Genomic DNA, 20,227 nt, shown 5'->3' with positions numbered 1-20,227 from the left:
TTCATTAAGGTGCTATAATACAGAAAATTGATAGATAAAGCAAACACAGAGAAGAGAGAAATTTAACAAGAAGATTTGAACAGAAGAATGTAGAAAGACTTCTCTGCACTGGTATATTTTACAATTTATAAATTTGATATACAGTTTATTAGATATTTCTACTGCACCTCAAAACATCTGTGCCTGATTTTCAAAGCACCTGTCATGGTCTAAAAAGCATTCATGATACAGAGATACTATTCATATTTTAAATAGGACTGGGATGTCAGTCAACTGACAAGTTTAGACAGCCTATTATTTGATTGCGGTGAAATAATGTCAAATATTCCATGAAGTGAAGAACAGCCTTGTATATGTTTAGCATTGGCCTGCCAACAATACCTTTTCTGCTATCTGCACAGGACAACCAAGTTAGTTGTAATAAACAGACACAAATCTGATATAAAAATGACAACATTGAGAAACCAGTGGGAGCACATTTTCCCAGGATACTCTGCTGCGCACTTGAAAACTCACCATATGTCCAACAGAAATGTCTTAATGGAGGGCTCCAGCATGAAATTAATGAATTTAATCAGCAATGCTGATTCTATTCAAACTGGACTTAAAACTCTGGGTTTCTTTCTCACTATGTGTGTTAAATTAGCACAGTGTAACTAGCGAGATGCCTATGGCCATACTACTCTGAACATGCCCAATCTTGTCTGATCTCGGAAGCTAAGCAGGGTCAGGCCTGGTTAGTACTTGGATGAGAGACTGCCTGGGAATACCAGTTGCCATAGGCTTAGAGGAAGCCAATGGTAAACCACATCTGAATACCTCTTATCATGAAGACCCTATGAATATATCCAAAAAAGATTCACAGGGTCGCCATAAGTCGTAATCAACTTGAAGGCATATAACAACAACAACTAGCAAGGTAGCATTATCGCCTGTGAACTGCTACGAAATGGGCCACTCTGTTATTAACTTGCATACATTTAGGCTCTGCATAGAAATGTCAGACTCACTGTTATCTCTTGTATTTCATCACTATTTGGTCCCACTGTTTTGTTTTTATTAAAAGAAAATTACTCTCTGTACTGTTACATGTTATGCATATATTACCCTCCCAATCAAAGACATTTCGAGGATCTGACAAAGTGATCTCAAGGCCATGAAAGCTGATAAATGTGAAATCTTTACGTAGCAAGAAGCAGCCCATCTTTTTAAATCACATTATAGGGTCATCTGATAGCAACAGCAGGTGTAAGGGTCCCTTGCTCTCCAGGAGCCAGGGTCACACATATGTTTTCCACATACATATAGATTTACATGTGGCACCTTTCTTCCACATGGAAGTGGCAAACAGAAAGTCTCCCAGGCAGTCTCCTGTTTAACACCACCCATCCTCAGACCTGCGTAGCATCAGCAAGGTTACCACATAATCCAACTTCAGACTATCTCTAGGACTCACAGGCAAGGCACCTAACTGCCCTGTGGCTCTCTCCAGAGAGCTTCTACCTTCTCCTTTTCCAGTTAAGTCACACTGCTGGCCTGCCTTCTCTGATTAACTATGTACTGTATCTACAAGCATCTTTGAACAGGGGGAAGCACACCTCCAAAAGCACAGGTGACAAGACCCCAGGAGTCAACATTAATAGCATTTAGCATTTGTGTGGTGGGGAGGGCGTGATCTAGCATCATGCTCTGTACAGCCATTCAACAAAACTGTCTCTCTCACATGAAGGATTCAAACCCTGCCCATCAAACGCCATCATCCCCAGAGCTCTCTACTAACCACACACGCTGCATGCTAGAAATTCTGACTCATCACAGTCATTATGTTTGCACCATAAAATGGTGACTGGCAGACATACTCCAGACGCGTGGCGGCTGATAAAGAGCTTTTAATTATTTCAACTAAATTGTTGTGCATCAATATCCCTTTATCTGCTCATCATTAATTACTACATCACCACCACCACCACCTTGAGTTATTTTAAATGACTGGGACATTTTAGAAGTGTTGCACTAGTACTTTTGCTTTGCAAGATATAACCTGATGGGTACTTTGGCAATTTGAATACAGTTTTTTTAATTACTTGATATGGGGAGATGGTATCTCAGTGTAATATTTCTCAGGCGCCTGACCCAGAATTTAATTGCGCAGCTGAGCAATAAACAGCTTCTTTTTTGGTATAGTGATATATGACAGTCTCTCCTGCAGTCTTTGTAAAAATTGTAGAGATTCTGACTGGCAAAAGCAAGCAGCGGATCTGGCTTTTCCTTTGAAAGAACATAAGATAAGCCCTGCTGGATCAGGTCAAAAGCCCATCTAGCCAGCATCCTATGGGAAGCCCAGAGGGAGTGACGAATCAGATGCCTATAGAAACCCCACAAGCACAATGTGAGGACAACAGTGCACTTCCCGGCAACTGGTATTCAGGAGCAACCTGCCTCCAACAGTTGAGGTAGAGCATAGCCATTGATAGTTTTATCCTCCCTGAATTTGTCTAATCCCCTTTTAAAGCCATCCAAGTTGGTGGCCATCACTGCCTCTTATGGGAGCAAATTCCAGAGTTTAACAACATGCTGTGTGAACAAGTACTTTCTTTTGTCTGTCCTGAATTGTCCAACATTCGTCTTTATTAGATGGCCCTAAGTTCTTGGGTTTCAGTAGTGCCCAGGGTTGCCAGAATTTTATGGGCCCAACCCAGAAACGTATCCTGTTGGCCACTTTCCACAACGGGAAGATGCAAAAACAAGGCAGTGAACGAGAGAGAGAAAAATCTACATCTAAAAATACTGCATTTTTCAGTATTTGTGTGCTTGCCTGAATGTTCATCTCAGTTGAAAGGCTGCCTGCCATCTCTCATAAGACACAGCATCTCTGAGTCCACTGCCACACTTGACTGCCAGGCCAAGGGTGAGTCACAAGGTAACAGCTTCTACTGCAACCTTCACAAAAGACAGGCGCTCTGCATATGCTCAGGGGCACTTTACACATACATTTTTGAAATTCTGGGGGGCAGGAAGAGAATGAAGTCTGTATATGCCAGAAGCACTCTTCCTCTGGCATGCAGGCTAATCTCAGCAGAAGCGATTCCATACACCGGGGCCTGAAGAAGAGGAAATTGCCAGACTCTTTGAGAGGACCTCAGCCAGAAATAAATACATAAGAACATAAGAACATAAGAACATAAGAAGAGCCTGCTGGATCAGGCCAGTGGCCCATCTAGTCCAGCATCCTGTTCTCACAGTGGCCAACCAGGTGCCTGGGGGAAGCTCGCAAGCAGGACCCGGGTGCAAGAACACTCTCCCCTCCTGAGGCTTCCGGCAACTGGTTTTCAGAAGCATGCTGCCTCTGACTAGGGTGGCACAGCACAGCCATCATGGCTAGTAGCCACTGATAGCCCTGTCCTCCATGAATTTGTCTAATCTTCTTTTAAAGCCATCCAAGCTGGTGGCCATTACTGCATCTTGTGGGAGCAAATTCCATAGTTTAACTATGCACTGAGTAAAGAAGTACTTCCTTTTGTCTGTCCTGAATCTTCCAACATTCAGCTTCTTTGAATGTCCACGAGTTCTAGTATTATGAGAGAGGGAGAAGAACTTTTCTCTATCCACTTTCTCAATGCCATGCATAATTTTATACACTTCTATCACGTCTCCTCTGACCCGCCTTTTCTCTAAACTAAAAAGCCCCAAATGCTGCAACCTTTCCTCGTAAGGGAGTCGCTCCATCCCCTTGATCATTCTGGTTGCCCTCTTCTGAACCTTTTCCAACTCTATCATATCCTTTTTGAGATGAGGTGACCAGAACTGTACACAGTGTTCCAAATGCGGCCACACCATAGATTTATACAACGGCATTATGATATCGGCTGTTTTATTTTCAATACCTTTCCTAATGATCCCTAGCATGGAATTTGCCTTTTTCACAGCTGCCGCACACTGGGTCGACATTTTCATCGTGCTGTCCACTACAACCCCGAGGTCTCTCTCCTGGTCGGTCACCGCCAGTTCAGACCCCATGAGCGTATATGTGAAATTCAGATTTTTTGCTCCAATATGCATAATTTTACACTTGTTTATATTGAATTGCATTTGCCATTTTTCCGCCCATTCACTCAGTTTGGAGAGGTCTTTTTGGAGCTCTTCGCAATCCCTTTTTGTTTTAACAACCCTGAACAATTTAGTGTCGTCAGCAAACTTGGCCACTTCACTGCTCACTCCTAATTCTAGGTCATTAATGAACAAGTTGAAAAGTACAGGTCCCAATACCGATCCTTGAGGGACTCCACTTTCTACAGCCCTCCATTGGGAGAACTGTCCGTTTATTCCTACTCTCTGCTTTCTGCTTCTTAACCAATTCCTTATCCACAAGAGGACCTCTCCTCTTATTCCATGACTGCTAAGCTTCCTCAGAAGCCTTTGGTGAGGTACCTTGTCAAACGCTTTTTGAAAGTCTAAGTACACTATGTCCACTGGATCACCTCTATCTATATGCTTGTTGACACATGCCTCTATGCAGCAAAAATGGTATGGTAATTCCTCCAAAACCTGCTGTCAGCACAGAGGAAGCGGCATGACAAGTGTCATTTTCAAAGTTAAAATCAAGTTCACACGTGTACCTTTCTTGCAAGCTGGAAGGAAGACATATAAAAGAGAAATGTATATTTTTATGACCCACCCTATTTTCTGAGATATTTTTTATAATTTTGTGATTTGAAGTTGTTTTTAATAGTTTTTAGGGATGTATTTTAAACAGATGTAACTAGGGATGGGGGAGAATATCCGACAAAATTGAACCTGGCACCAGATCCCAACTGAATTCGCTAGTTCGCTATCACTTTAGAGCGGCACCGATCTCTTGTGGCAGGCCACAGCTGTAATCAGCACAGATTTTGTGGCCGCAATTGCAATTGGCAAGTTTTTTTTTCTTGAAATCCTTATTTTCATAATTATTTTTTGCAATATTTTTCCCCTCTGCCAAAAAACCATGTGGAACACTGTGATCATTCACTTAAGCAACCTAAAAATTAAGCAATGTTTTTCTCCGCCGCCAAAAAACTACATGGAATGCTGTCATTTACATAAGGATCTATGAAAACAATTAGGTAATTTTTGCAACACGGAAAAAAACACCTGCAGATTGAATCATTTAAAAACAAATTGGCAAGCGCAAGAGAAAGCAGAAAGAAAAAAAGGATGGACAGTAAAGAAATGATGGACAATCGAAATGCATGCATATCAGCACCATGCAGCAAACCCCATCCCTAGTTGTAACCTGCCCTGGGACCAAAGGTTTGTTGTTGGTATGTGCCTCCAAGTCGACTGCGACTTATGGCGACCCTATGAATCAGCGACCTCCAAGAGCATCTGTCATGAGCCACCCTGTTCAGACCTTGTAAGTTCAGGTCTGTGGCTTCCTTTATGGAATCAATGGGGCCAAAGATAGATAATAAATTAATAATAATAATGTTTTATTTTCAAAATACACCACTTTCCTTTCTGCCTTGTGTGTTCTCCGGTCAGTTTGCAATTCAAAGATCATAAAACACAGATCTAAAATCCACCCTTAAAACAAGAACAACAGCAGCTTCCAAGGAGCTTCAAAGACATGTTTCCAAAGATGGTTGAAGTGCTCATCTATTGCATGGAGAAAGGAATGCATCCCTCCATTGCCCTAGACAACATGGGGCTGCTTCCCTCTCTACACTATATTCTTGCAGTAGAGCCAGAAGCTTTCCCATTGCCCAGGCCAGCCTTCTCCATCCTAGTATCCCCAAGATGTTTTGAACTACAAATCTCATCAGCCCCAGCCAGCACGGCCATGCCAGCTAGGGCAGATGGAAGTTGCAGTCCCAAAAAACATGGAGGACACCAGGTCAGTGAAGGCAGTAGGTAACGTTCGCTCAGTGCCCATGCTGGGTTGCGAACTGCCATAGCACAGCACAGGAGGATATGGAGCACCCTCCAGTTGCCAAGTAAGTTGCCGTGCTTCCCACCCACCTTGTGAGGGGCTGGGCAACACAGGGACACAGTCCTTTTCATATTATATATAAACTCCGCATCAAAGCATCCAAAGAAGAGGAAACCACAGCAGCTTGCAGATGTGTGGCCTCACAGATGATGGTACACAGGCAATTCTAATTGGCTACATAAGAGTGTGACATTATGCCCCATACCCAAGGTGATCCTTGATTGGCTACAATCACACAGTGGCAGAGAAGACAAAATGGCACTGAGGAGCACCAATGAGATAGCTGTTAACAGCCATAGACAATGGAAAACATATGTTTGGTGGGGTAGTTTCATAAACCACAATTTTATCCCAATTTCCTAATACATCTTCTGATGCACAGAACTCTCACTTTTCCAGATGCAGAAGCCTCCTTTTTCAAAGAGATCCTATAAAAGGAGGTGGAGTCGTTTTATGGCCTGCTGGCCCAATCAGCTTCAAGGAGAACTGAATTAATTTAACATACTAATTTAGCTTCAGCCAATGTTAACAAGACTCCCACAGTCAGTGCTTCCTTTGAAGTGAGACAATATGCTGAAAGGATTCCCCAACTGTGGTTCCTTGTAAGATGAAAGAGTCTAGACTGCCAGAGTCTATCACTTCAAAGCAATGGATGGGCCATTAAGCTAAGGGAAGGATAGATGCTTGGCAAGGGACAGTATTTGACAAGCATGTCAAATAAGCAATTTCCAGACAAAAGGAAAAGGTGAGAATTACTGGGAAAATCCACGTCTCACATGTATACTTGAGCAGGCATGTTTACAAAACTGCATACATGATTCTTTCAGCCAGCCCTTAGGACAGCAGGATTATAGGGGGCTCACCAAGAATGCGGGGGGGGGAGGAAAGTATTTTCCAAGACAGTCTGCGCGTGTGGGGATGTGTGTTAAAAAGTCTGTAACTTTGTAGTGTGGGGCTTTTTTCAGTGACAGTGGGGGAACTTGAAATAACAGGTCAGAGAGGCTAATTGGGGGGCATAGCTAATACAGTGGAAGACAGAAAGAAAATTCAAAGAGACCTTGATAGGCTGGAGCATTGGGCTGAAAACAACAGAATGAAATTCAACAGGAATAAATGCAAAGTTCCACACTTAGGAAAAAGAAACCAAATGCACAGTTATAAGATGGGGGATACTTGGCTCAGCAATACGACATGTGAGAAGGATCTTGGAATTGTTGTTGATCACAAGCTGAATATGAGTCAACAGTGTGATATGGCTGCAAAAAAGGCAAATGCTATATTAGGCTGCATTAACAGAAGTATAGTTTCCAAATAGTTCCCCTCTATTCAGCACTGGTTAGGCCTCATCTTGAATACTGCGTCCAGTTCTGGTCTCCACACTTCAAGAAGGATGCAGACAGAGCATGCTTATCAAATTTGCAGATGATACAAAATTGGGGGGCATAGCTTATCCCGTGGAAGACAGAAAGAAAATTCAAAGGGACCTTGATAGGCTGGAGCATTGGGCTGAAAACAACAGAATGAAATTCAACAGGGATAAATGCAAAGTTCTACACTTAGGAAAAAGAAACCAAATGCACAGTTATAAGGTGGGGGATACTTGGCTCAGTAATACGACATGTAAGAAGGAACTTGGAATTGTCATTGATCACAAGCTGAATATGAGTCAACAGTGTGATGTGGCTGCAAAAAAGGGCAAATGCTATATTAGGCTGCATTAACAGAAGTATAGTTTCCAAATCGCGTGAAGTATTAGTTCCCCTCTATTCCGCACTGGTTAGGCCTCATCTTGAATACTGCGTCCAGTTCTGGTCTCCACACTTCAAGAAGGATGCAGACAAACTGGCACAGGTTCAGAGGAGGGCAACAAGGATGATCAGGGGACTGGAAACAAAGCCCTATGAGGAAAGACTGAAAGAACTGGGCATGTTTAGCCTGGAAAAGAGTAGACTGAGGGGAGATATGATAGCACTCTTCAAGTACATGAAAGGTTGTCACATAGAGGAGGGCCAGGATCTCCTCTCGATCGTCCCAGAGTGCAGGACACGGAATAATGGGCTCAAGTTGCAGGAAGCCAGATTTCAACTGGACATCAGGAAAAATTCCTAACTGTTAGAGCCATACAATAATGGAACCAATTACCTAGAGAGGTAGTGGGCTCTCCGACACTGGAGGCATTCAAGAGGCAGCTGGACAGCCATCTATCGGGAATGCTTTGATTTGGATTCCTGCATTGAGCAGGGGGTTGGACTTGATGGTCTTATAGGCCCCTTCCAACTCTACTATTCTATGAATTAAAAAAAAAAGACCATTCCAAATAGATAAAAAATACTAGAGGAAGGAAAGCAAATAGCAGGACTGGTGAAAATGTGGAACCACAGGCTTGCAGAAGGGTCGCAGTTCAAATCAACCAGTGTCTGAAAGTACTAGCCATACTTCCTTCCTGCCTAGATATGTTCATCGAATCTTGCTTTCAGTCAAATTCCAGACAACTACTTCCTATTAAGCCAAACAGCCTCACAGCTCATGCCATGAACTGATTGGTGCACGGGCAAAAGGAAAAGCAACTTTAGCTGGAAAGATGACTTTTTAAGTGGGAACAGGCCCAAGGCATACAAGAATGAACAAGAACTGTGAGAGGGAAAGCAGGAATTACCTGGGGATGGTGCAACAGGCATCCTGCAGAGGATGGCAGCTTGCCATTAATGTTTTGCAAGGTAACAGACATCAGTCAGTTCTTTCCATGTGCCCATAAGTCAGGATAACACAGATGAAGTGGGCTATAGTCCACAAAAGCTTATACCATGATAATTCTGTTTGTCTTTAGGGTGCTACAAGACTGTTGTTTTGATCCATGTGCTGAATATTCATTTTCATTCTAAACTCAAACAGCTGCAATTAGCATAGATAGAAGGGTAAAGAAAAGAAGGCAATTAATTTGGCAAGTGTTTATTTATTTCGTTTTTAACAATTCACATGAATTTAGACAGTGTAGTTTTCCCCTTCCCTCCTTCATTCTCTTGATCCCTTGAGACCTTAGGCCCTGTTCCTGCTTCCTTGTGTTGTGTTTCCAGACAATAGTTGCGCTGGTTGTCCCTCTCTTTTGAACACCACATTCTTTCTTGGCCCCTTCCTTATTATAGAGAGGTATACTAGATGTTAGTCATAGAAACAGGTTGGAGATGAGAGTGGGGATTCATGCAAGAGCTAGAGCTGCAGCTCTCTCATGTGAAATGCTGGAGAACCTGAAACCTACTGTATTGCCTTCCTGTCTCTCCCAGCTTTCCAACATCCTGCCGAACCCATCTTGCTGAAGGAATTGAGAAGAGTGAGGGAGACAGATGTGCAAAAGGCATGAGACATTTATTACATGCATAAATATAAGCTGGGAAAAGGATTAATTCATGCAACCTTTTTTGTGGTTCAACAAGCATTGCAAAGTAATTTTCCCATTCAATTGCACAGTGTACTGGCCTTATGGATTAAGGAGCGTACAAGGTAACATAATAAATTATCATGTCCAAAAGTTAGTTGTGATCCTGCCTTAGAGTAGTGAGCTGAAACTGATGACTTTCCAGTCTATTCCCACTGCTCTTTGCCAACAAAGCCATAAAAAGACACTGCTTAAATGAACTTACTCTTCATACTAAGAATATGCATAAGACCGACTGTATCTACAGCAGCAAACTCTGCAAACTCATGACCACCTTTCACCCCAAACAGCAATATGAACACACTTTTTCACCATCCATCATATATGTTAACCTTTCTTTTCCTCTCCCCCTTGCACTGACCTGGATGTGCAGGTCAGGATCACACAGCATGTACAGAACCCTCTGTCCAAACCTGCACAGGATTGCCAAAACCAATCTGTCTTCCCCTTGCATTTGTGTATATTTCTGTTGCATGCTGTAAAAGAGCTACAGGGAGCCAAGATATGGAAGTAAAACTGTAAGAGATTGGCAAAAGGATTGTTGGCAAGGCTGGATGCTATTCTTCTGCCACTGCACAAAAAACATCTGGGATGTGGCACTGAATGCATCTTTCATTTTCAAACAGAGAAAGTTTCTATGCAAAGCCAGAGAAATGCTGCAAACTTGCTCTTTTTGCCTTATGTATACAGCCCAGATAATTGAGCTCTTCCTGTTAAGAAACTGAATTCTCTTACTGCAGAATTCCAATTTCATTTTTTATTTGTTTAGTGTAGAATACACATAGCCCTGACTAAGCAGATGCATTCTCTCCAGTCATCTAAAATTCCTCTCAGATAGGACAGAGACCTGAGAGAAGGTTCTTTTCTTTTCAAAAGATATTAGGGTCACGGAAGGGCATGAGGAGGTCTCAGGCTGCGTACATACACATGACATTTTATTCTAGAATCAATGAAGACTGAGGACTTGTTTTTTCTACATAGTCCATGCACAATCTAACTCTACTGCATATTTTTTGCCCCTGAAAAGCACTTCTTGAAAAACTGGTTTCATTCTCAAAATAAACGCTCATTGCAGAATGATTCTGCATTACCCTACAGTGTGTCCATTGGAAAACAGATGAGGACATGGCCTTTTCCCCTCCCTGACAGGTTACCTTGTAAATTCTAAAAAAGGAGGAATACAGATACGATTTATCTATAAACTTTGGAAATAAGATTTTTATATATATAAATTGTGTTACACCCAAGAACCACAAGTTAAGCAATGGGTGGCAGTGTTTATAATGTCCTTTCTTTTTGACACTTTAATAGTTTGCTTTTGTTTGTGTACATAAATAAAATCATTTAAAAAAGAAAACAGATAAAACAGATGTAGGTGGTCCTGGCAACTGGTGGGGAGGGCTATCCACACCCGCCTAAGACTGCAGTCACCTCATTCTTCATTTACCTGGGGCATGTGCAGGGAGAAAAAGCCATGGATAACCTAAGCAAGGGGAGGGTTTTCAAATGTGGATCAAGAAACACACACACCCTTGTGGACAGCAGGATCTAGAATCAATCTAGATTGAAAGCAGCATGTTGAGGATGAGAATTAATGATTCCAGATTGAGAAAAAACTACAATTATCCACTACAAGCAGGTTAGTGTGTACGCAGTCTTCTCTTCCAAAATTCTGCTTTCCAGCTAGATGCTTCCATAAGTAAGGTACAATCAGTATGTTGGCAGCTGAGGCCAGTGGGCAGGAATGTCAAATAAATATTTCAGTTTTGTAGCATCACTTTCTGATGTGTTTGGGTTATTTTTAGTGCTGGAGCTGGAAGCAATAACACATAAATCTCAGAGCCCGTGTTGCTGCCTGCACAATCACAAGTTCATCTATATTTCATGGGAGTTGTTGGGGACCTGTTTGTCCTATCAACAGCCACATTTGGATTGAAAGCCAAGAGACTGTACTTACATAAGAATGCAAGGTATAAAGGGACCCCCACTTCCCCCAGGCAAAAGTCTGTGCTGATTCCAGCAAGATCTGGGATGAGTCCAGGCAAATTTTCTACAGGCATAGAAGCCTCTCCTTCACACTGATGCTGATGAGTTAAAGGGGGGGGGAGGGAGAGAGAAACTGTTTAGTTGACATCTGTGAGGCGTCCTTCCCTGGCTCTCCCTGTCAGGTTCCTACCTGCACGTGGCTACTGCCTGTCACTAGGCACCACCAGGGACTCCACCAGTCCGGACCGCTCTCTCTTACTTGAATCAAGGTCTGTTACTTCTGTCCAGTTTATCTGGCAAAACTGAACCTTTTTCGCTGTTTCTAAAGCCTTGGGCTCTGTTTTCACTGCCCTTGTCTGAGCAGGATTACTAATGGGGTTGGTAACCTCACATTGAAAATGTAGGTGCCCCGGTCTACCACATTTGTAGCATAATTTCTCCTCACTTTTAGGGTACACAGATCCACTCTGGGGTGTCCTGTGCCCTTCAGATTTTAATGGAGGACTCACTCGCTGTGGTACCACATCCCTTCTGCCAGCACTATATGGTCTGGGTTTAAACTCTCTTGATGTTTTCCCCACCCAGCCAGTTCTATTAGAGGCGAAGTGATCCGCCATCTCTGCGGCCTCCTGCACAGATGTAGGGGAACGGTCTTTGACCAGGAGCCTTATTTCTGGTGGTAACTGATGGTATAATTGATCCAGTATCATGAGGCTTTTCACCTCTTCCACTGACTGAGCTTTGGCACTACTCATCCACTTTCCAAATATATCCATCAACTTTGCTCCCAGTTCCACAAAAGACCTCCCTGTCTGTATCTGGCAGTTTCTGAAAAGCTTTCTAAAATAATCAGGCCCCAGTCTGAATCTTTTAAACACTGCTTCTTTGAATTCAGCATAGGTGACGGGCCTGTCTGAGGGGAAATATTGGTATACCTCAGCCAATTCCCCTTTAATCAGGTTTGATAAATACTGCATGTATTTATCTTCAGGTAGCCCCCACAACTGAGCTGCTTTTTCAAAGGTGCTGAGGTAAATTTGAGGATCTTGACCAGGCTCATAGACAGCAAAGTCCTTTGGAGTAATTTTTATTTTTGCTCCATCTCTCTCTTTCCTTGCCTCCTCAGAGTGAAATTTCTCTCTATCAAATTTTAACTTTTCTACTTGTAATTCAGCATCCAATGCTCGTTGCTTCTCCCTCTCCTCAAACCCCAATCTCATTCTCTCAATTTCCAACTCCCTCTGTTTTTCCTTCTCTGCACCTTCCATCCTCAATCTCTCAGCTTCCAACTCCCGCTGTTTATCTTTTTCCTCAGCCTCAAAGACCCGCTGCTTTTCTTTCTCATCAGCCTCCCATCTTAACTTCTCTCTCAAGTACTCTATATAAGCGAGATTGCTTAAATATCCTTCTGGGGTCTCTTCTCTGACAGGTTGTTTTTGCTGGGCAGTTGCAAATCCTATAAGTGCTACCCTCAATTCATCTACCCCTTTACCCTCATGAGGTAAATTGAATGTTATGCGCTTCTCCACCAGCTCCTCTCTTTTCATTTTTATGTATTCAGCCATGGTGTTTGAGTTCACTCACTCTTTGCCACACACTCTTTGCCAGTCACTCTCACAAGAAATCTTGTTTTGTTATTTCTGTTTGCCACACCACTGTATCTGGTTTCTCTGTTGTTCGTATCCCACCGCTACTGACACCACATGTGATGTTCCTATATTAATGTATATATGGTAAGTGTTGTTGTTTTAGAAGATACATGGTAAGTGGAGTGAAAGAGGGGGAGTGAATGGGCAGTAGAATGCGAGATGATTGGCTGAGTGTTTAAAATGGCTGAATGTATAAAAGGAAGAGTGAGAGTGGAATCGGGGGGGAGAAGAGAAAGAGTGGATTGCTTGGTGGGGTTTGAGAGAGTTGTTTGCCAGGAGAGCGTGAAGAAGGAGGGAGGTGGAGTTCGGATTAGTATTGAGTAAAACCATATGCTTATGTGCCTTAAGAAGAAATCTTGTTAATCTTGTTAGCTTTGTTATCTGTAATAAATACTTAATTTGGTTTACCAAAGGCCTGATCCTTGGCTGGGGTTTCACAGACCAGAAGGGAGGGTAAGGTAATGACCAAGGCTGAAGGGGAACTGTAACAAATGGTGGCAGTGGTGAAGAGAATAACAATACCAGTATTCAGAGTCTCTGGGAATACTAGTATTGGGACGTTACTGGTGGTTGCCTAGCAGGGGGATCTGTTGAGATCTGTGCTAGAGCGGGGAGGTAAACCATAAGAGAGTGCGGTCCGGACTGGTGGAGTCCCTGGTGGTGCCTAGAGACAGGCAGTAACCACGCGCAGGTAGGAACCTGACAGGGAGAGCCAGGGAAGGACGCCTCACAACATCTTTTTCAGACTCCTTCACATGTATCCTCAAGCCAAATGAAGACAAATCTCTGTATCAGTATGTGCAGCTAACATAGAAATAAGTCAAGCAAATGGGCTCTCATTATTACCTCCAAGCAGAAAGCTGCTTGCCTCAGTAATCTTTTCTTACCCCTATGCCACTTAGACCATGAATTCCCAAATGGTGTGCTGTTAAGTTCCTGCGAGACTAAAGTGCCCATCTTCAGAGAAAGATGCGTGCTCTGCCTCTGCACAAATCCCTGAGATCGTCGCACCTCTTTCCAAATCAGTATCCTGCTGGAGGGGAGTGGATAATTTTGCCATTTCTCTGTATCAGTTGCAAGCATTCAATCAAGAGGCAGTAGCAGAATTACCCCTTTAAGAATTACCTATGGGATCTCTGTATGTGTCACTGCTCTAGGTATATCAAAATCAACAACTGCCCCAAAAACATAGTGGGTGGAAAATTTATACTCTTAAACACTCTAAAAGTTAACTTTTTGAGATGAAAGAACGCAGGATGTTTTTAGTTTTAATTGAGAAAAAATGCATCTCAGCTATCAAAAGCTTACATCAGCTCAGGGTGGGGATGGGGAATCTCTCCTTCTCCATCATTTTACACTCTCCAGACACTTGTAAGTGTTCTCTTTAGTCATCATTTTGCCAGTATCTGCCATCCCTTTAGCGGTGTGCCTCATCAATCCTTTGCAACCCATTAATAGCTTCTGTTGCTCTTCTCTAAACTCCTAATTCATCATTGTTAATGTGGACTGAGGCATGCAACAATTAAGCTTAGATACAGGAGACTAGCAGTCAAATGCTCCCATCCCCCCCCCAAAAAAATTACCTTGATCACTTTCTCAGCTCTCCATTCATCACAAATAATATAGCCGCTATTATTTTCCTAGGCTCTGCCAGAGGTTTTCCTCCAGAACCTCTCTCCAGTTGGCCGCATCACTCCCTCAATCATCCTCCGCTTCTCGTTGTCTCAACTTTCTGCCTTTTCTGGTGGTTTTCCCCAGGGGCCAACGTGTTTTGGCCCACAGTTTCCTCTGTCACCTTTCTTCGGTCATTCGGTCTCTACCCCACTTATTCTACCTTTGGGGCCTTCTTGCCAATGGGTTTTCCAGCTCCTCGTCTCCCTCAATTCTTCTCTTTGGTCCCTTCCTGGAAAAGTGCAGAGAGCCACCCTAATACATTTTAAGGTTTTCCTCCGAAGCCAATTATCTTCTTCTTCCACCAAAGCAGCACTATTTGTCAACATGATGCAACCAGAGTGCTTTTCCTCAACAGTTAGAACATTTGTGAGCGTGGCATGACATTATAGCAGCCCAGCAAAGAGCAAGGGGCAGCAAACTCTCAGGCAACAACTACTTATTTGTATTTCCCTGTGCAGTCCCAGTGTTTCATTTTTAAATGAAGGATGCTATGATTGAAAGCTGCCTGACACTGGGAGCTTTTACTTTAGCTGAAACAGGAGCCAAGTTTACTTACTCATAACTGTATTAAAGCAGTTTTGTCTAAAGCAGTCTATTACCTAGTAACAATCTTTTCTAGACAATCAGGCAGGGCAGCAAAAAAAAAAAAGGTGGTTCTATTTATTCCTTATTTACACAAATACTCACCCAAGGTGCTCAGAGCAGACAGTCCAAGCAGATATCAGGGCATATCTGCTGCTTAACTTTAGCAGCAGAACTGTACCAGGAACCTTCAGACCGTTCTCTGACTAACACAATACTGGGTTAATTTATCTTCATTTTACAGAAAGGGATTGCCAAGAGAATAATGGCTTGCCCAAGGCTACCTGCTGAGTTCATGGCAAAACTGAGATTTAAACCCGAGACTTCTGGCTCACAGCACATTCTGTTAACCAGTATCTTGTGATGGTCACACAAACTACACTAATTGCTCCGGCAACAAGCAGAGAGTATATAGAAGCATTAGAGATGAACAGGTGCCAACTTGCAATGCTTTCATGGACTATGTGACTCCCTGCACAGTTACCTTGGCTTAGGTCCAACTGAATCCAATAGGGCTTGTATACAAACACCAGTGTTCAAAGAACTGGAACAGCACATGTTGCACAGAGCCCAGAGTTAGTTTGTCAGGTTGCAAATAAAAGGAGAAAGTTAAGTTTGTTGTTAAAAACCACTCACACACACACACACACACACTCTCTCTCTCTCTCACTCTCTCTCACTCTCTCACCTCTCTCTCACTCTCTCTCACTCACTCTCTCACTCTCTCACTCTCTCACTCTCTCACTCTCTCACTCTCTCACTCTCTCACTCTCTCACTCTCTCACTCTCTCACTCTCTCACTCTCTCACTCTCTCACTCTCTCACTCACTCACTCACTCACTCACTCACTCACTCACTCACTCACTCTCTCTCTCTCACGCACGCACTCTCTCTCTCTCACGCACGCACTCTCTCTCTCACGCACGCACTCTCTCTCACACTCTCTCACACACTCTCTCACACACTCTCTCACACACTCTCTCTCACTCTCTCACTCTCTCACTCTCTCACTCACTCACTCACTCACTCTCTCACTCTCTCACTCTCTCACTCTCTCACTCTCTCACTCTCTCACTCTCTCACTCTCTCACTCTCTCACTCTCTCACTCTCTCACTCTCTCACTCTCTCACTCTCTCACTCACTCACTCACTCACTCACTCACTCACTCACTCACTCACTCACTCACTCTCTCTCTCTCACGCACGCACTCTCTCTCTCTCACGCACGCACTCTCTCTCTCACGCACGCACTCTCTCTCTCTCTCTCTCACGCACGCACTCTCTCTCTCTCTCACTCACTCACTCTCACGCACGCACTCTCTCTCACGCACGCACTCTCTCTCTCTCTCTCACGCACGCACTCTCTCTCTCACGCACGCACTCTCTCTCTCACGCACGCACTCTCTCTCTCACTCTCTCTCTCTCTCTCTCACGCACGCACGCACGCACTCTCTCACTCTCTCTCTCTCTCTCTCTCACGCACGCACGCACGCACTCTCTCACGCACGCACTCTCTCACGCACGCACTCTCTCTCTCACGCACGCACTCTCTCTCTCTCTCACGCACGCACGCACTCTCTCACTCTCTCTCTCTCTCTCTCACGCACGCACGCACTCTCTCACGCACGCACTCTCTCTCTCACGCACGCACGCACTCTCTCTCTCACTCTCTCTCTCTCTCTCTCACGCACGCACGCACTCTCTCACTCTCTCTCTCACTCTCTCACGCACGCACTCTCTCACGCACGCACTCTCTCTCTCACTCTCTCACGCACGCACTCTCTCACGCACGCACTCTCTCTCTCACTCTCTCACGCACGCACTCTCTCACGCACGCACTCTCTCTCTCACTCTCTCACGCACGCACTCTCTCTCTCACTCTCTCACGCACGCACTCTCTCACGCACGCACTCTCTCACGCACGCACTCTCTCTCTCACTCTCTCACGCACGCACTCTCTCACGCACGCATTCTCTCACGCACGCACTCTCACTCTCACTCTCACTCTCACTCTCCCCCTCTCCCCCTCTCCCCCTCTCACTCTCACTCACTCACTCTCTCTCTCACACACACACACACACACACACACTGTACTGAAACCAATCAAGCCCAGTAACTATCTTCTACTTTCTTTTACAAGACATTTCTTAACTCAGATGTCATGCATTCAGTTGCCAAACTGGGGGTGGCAATCAGTCCCACAGGCCTATCAAATCATGGATGAGTGTGGTCTTATTGTGTACTGATCTGGCATTAAACAACACACACAGGCTAGTGAGCATAGCAGAAGAGTAACGAGGAACCCATCCATGAGAGGAGTGGCAGCAAGAAATAAGGCATAGATAGCCTTGCCCTTGTCTTCTATGGTAATTCACCACCTCCCCATGGCTATACTTCCCTCTACCCATGATCACCAAAATTTGGGTGGCATCACCCATGTCCCTCCTTAGTAAGACTCATCATAAACACCTGATATGGACCCAACAAGAGCCCACCAACAAAACCTACCTCAGCCAATTATCCCAGTAGGCAGAGCTTGGAAGTAACTCATTACAAATAATGAGATACTTGAAATTTATTACTTTTTTGAGTAACGAGTGGGTAACTTCGTTACATTTTGCTTGTAACACAAAGAGTGGTAATTTCATTACTTTTCAGCTGTAACTAACGTTTCCAGCGTTACATTTGGACGTTACTGGGGGGGGGGGAAACAGGGGAAGTCTGCTCCTGTGATTGGTGGACAAAAGACATGTGCCTCACACTGGGCTTCTGCACAGTGTTGCTCTTCCCTCGTGCTCTGTGTTAGGAGGCACGAGGGAGGAAGTGGAGAGCCAGACCGTGCCGGAGCACAAGGATGAAGAAGGCAGAAGCAGAATGCAGATGAAGAGATGAAGAGCTGAGGTGAGTGACGATGGTGTGTGTGCCCCCACCGCTCGTCCTGCCACCCCCTTCCCTCCTGCCGCCTCCTCTCCCCTCTGCCTGCCGCCTCCTCTCCCCTCCGCCTGTCGCCGCCTCTCCCCTCCGCCTGTCGCTATCTCCCCCCTCCCGCCTGCCGCTGCCTCTCCCCTCTCCTGCCTGTAGCCTCCTCTCCCTTTTAAAATCCATGTGGTTCTGCTAGTTTTTGTTCTGTATTGCTTTTTGCGTTGTTGTCGTAGGGCTTATCCAAACGGAGCGGGATAATCCACGGTTTCCATATTTGGTTTGTCATCTGATAGTCCTCATTTTGCCTTTTAGTTCGCTCTTTCACAATTAAAAAAAATGCTTTTTTGCACCCGCACCCGCAGTGGTAAGACCCCTACATCTTTTCGCTTTTTCCAAGCTCCGCCTCTAAAACCTCCCCCTATCAACCAATTGGTCAGCAAAAAAATTACGTATGCTCCTGTCCCCCTTTGCAACGAAGCACAATATGGCCTGTAAAGGAGTTCTCGCCTTGGAAGGAAAGGCTGCTGGTTGGTTTCACGCCTGCCTTGTTTGTATTTGCGATATTACGCTTAAACGAATGTATGCTTTTCTGCCTTTATTGATATTTAAGGAGATACACATGCTGGCAATTGCACTTATTTCTCCAAAAAAGCAAGAAAGGTGTCACACCCCCTCTTTCTCCCTTTCCTTCCCACAGAGAATGAAATTAACAAAGCTTTCCGGAGCAGGCATGAAAGCGACCAGCAGCCCTTTTCTTATTTGTATTTGGGATATTACACTTAAACGAATGTATGTTTTTCTGCCTTTATTGATACTTAAGGAGATACACACTCTGGCAATTGCACTTATTTCTCCAAAAAAGCAAGAAATGTGTCACACACACCCTCCTTCTCCCTTTCCTTCCCAAGGAGAATGAAATTGACAAAGCTTTCTGGAGCAGGCTTGAAACTGACCAGAAGCCCTTTTCTTGTTTGCATTTGCGATATTACACTTAAAGGAATGCATGCTTTTCTGATTTGAAGCAAAAACCCCAGCAAGTAGAATGAAATTGACAAGGCTTTCGGAGGCAGGCTGAAACCGACCATCCCCCCTTTCTCGCTTGCTGTGCATTCAGATCTCACCCAGAGCGGCTGCCCAGTTTGCAGACTGGCAAAAAATAAAATGCATCTGTGCAGTAGTTGCAGACCCCCCCCCAACACCTCACCATTGCGATGATTGGTTCAATTTTCCCGGGCTTATTCTCGCACATGCGCAAAAGTGCAGATACATGATTGGCTGGAATGAGGAGAAGGGGCAAGGGGAAACGCCCAAGAACTGCCCATCAGCTGTAAAGTCCGTGGTATTGCATCCTAACTCCTGAAGGCACAGCAGATGATTCCCGATTTTAAACAGCAAATTGCATTTTTGCCGGTATTGCAAGGAGTGGATTTAACCCGTGAAAATGCGAAACAGTGCAAGACATCATTTGGACGACCGAAAAATAATGAACACACATAGCGAGCGTGTCACACATTTTGCAGTCATCTGGATGAGCCCTTAGTGTCAGGGGATTGTATCCGATACTAGTCCTACTCAGAATAGACCAAATATTTAAATTAATAGACCAAAGTTCTGTGAACTTCATATCTATGAACTTCAATAGGTCTGACCTGAATATGACCAGTATTGGATACCACCCATTGTTTTAATTTTCACTGCATTTTGTAAGCCTTCTTGAAGACTGGTATGGGAAAAGTGAAGTAGAAATGTTGCAGTAAAATAAAATAATAAACACATGCTATACTATTCTCATGAATTGTCACTTGTTTTGTTCTTGTTTGTGAGAGCTAAGAGTCACCCCAGAGCAGTTATGAGACTGTCAAGTGCATAGGGTTAGCAACAGCAGCCCCAATACTATGGCTTTGGGAGTAAGGAAGAGGCATGCACACTGACATGCATTTTTGTTCATAACTGTGTATGATCTCTGTGTCTAGAAATGCGCTCTGTTTTAATCACTGTGCATAAATCTAGATT

At 44.1% G+C, this 20,227-nt stretch overlaps 1 protein-coding gene and 1 pseudogene across 5 annotated transcripts in view; one reads left to right on the top strand and one right to left on the bottom strand.

Moving 5' to 3' along the window:
* Window positions 1-20,227, bottom strand: part of LOC133389569 (ephrin type-B receptor 5) — a 214,905-nt gene that overhangs the window by 167,063 nt on the left and 27,615 nt on the right. The window contains exon 1 of one of the 5 annotated variants that reach the window (XM_061637507.1): window positions 15,398-15,467. The exons of the other annotated variants lie outside the window; for them this stretch is intronic. The gene's annotated coding sequence lies outside the window, so the exon portion shown is untranslated. Of the gene's footprint in view, window positions 1-15,397; window positions 15,468-20,227 lie in introns of those variants that run through there. 5 annotated transcript variants of the gene reach the window in all.
* On the top strand, window positions 667-785 carry LOC133375797 (5S ribosomal RNA; annotated as a pseudogene).

This window comes from Rhineura floridana, chromosome 1 (genome assembly GCF_030035675.1).
Source record: "Rhineura floridana isolate rRhiFlo1 chromosome 1, rRhiFlo1.hap2, whole genome shotgun sequence".
Lineage (NCBI taxonomy): Eukaryota > Metazoa > Chordata > Lepidosauria > Squamata > Rhineuridae > Rhineura > Rhineura floridana.
This window is presented reverse-complemented; position numbering and strand designations above follow the sequence as displayed.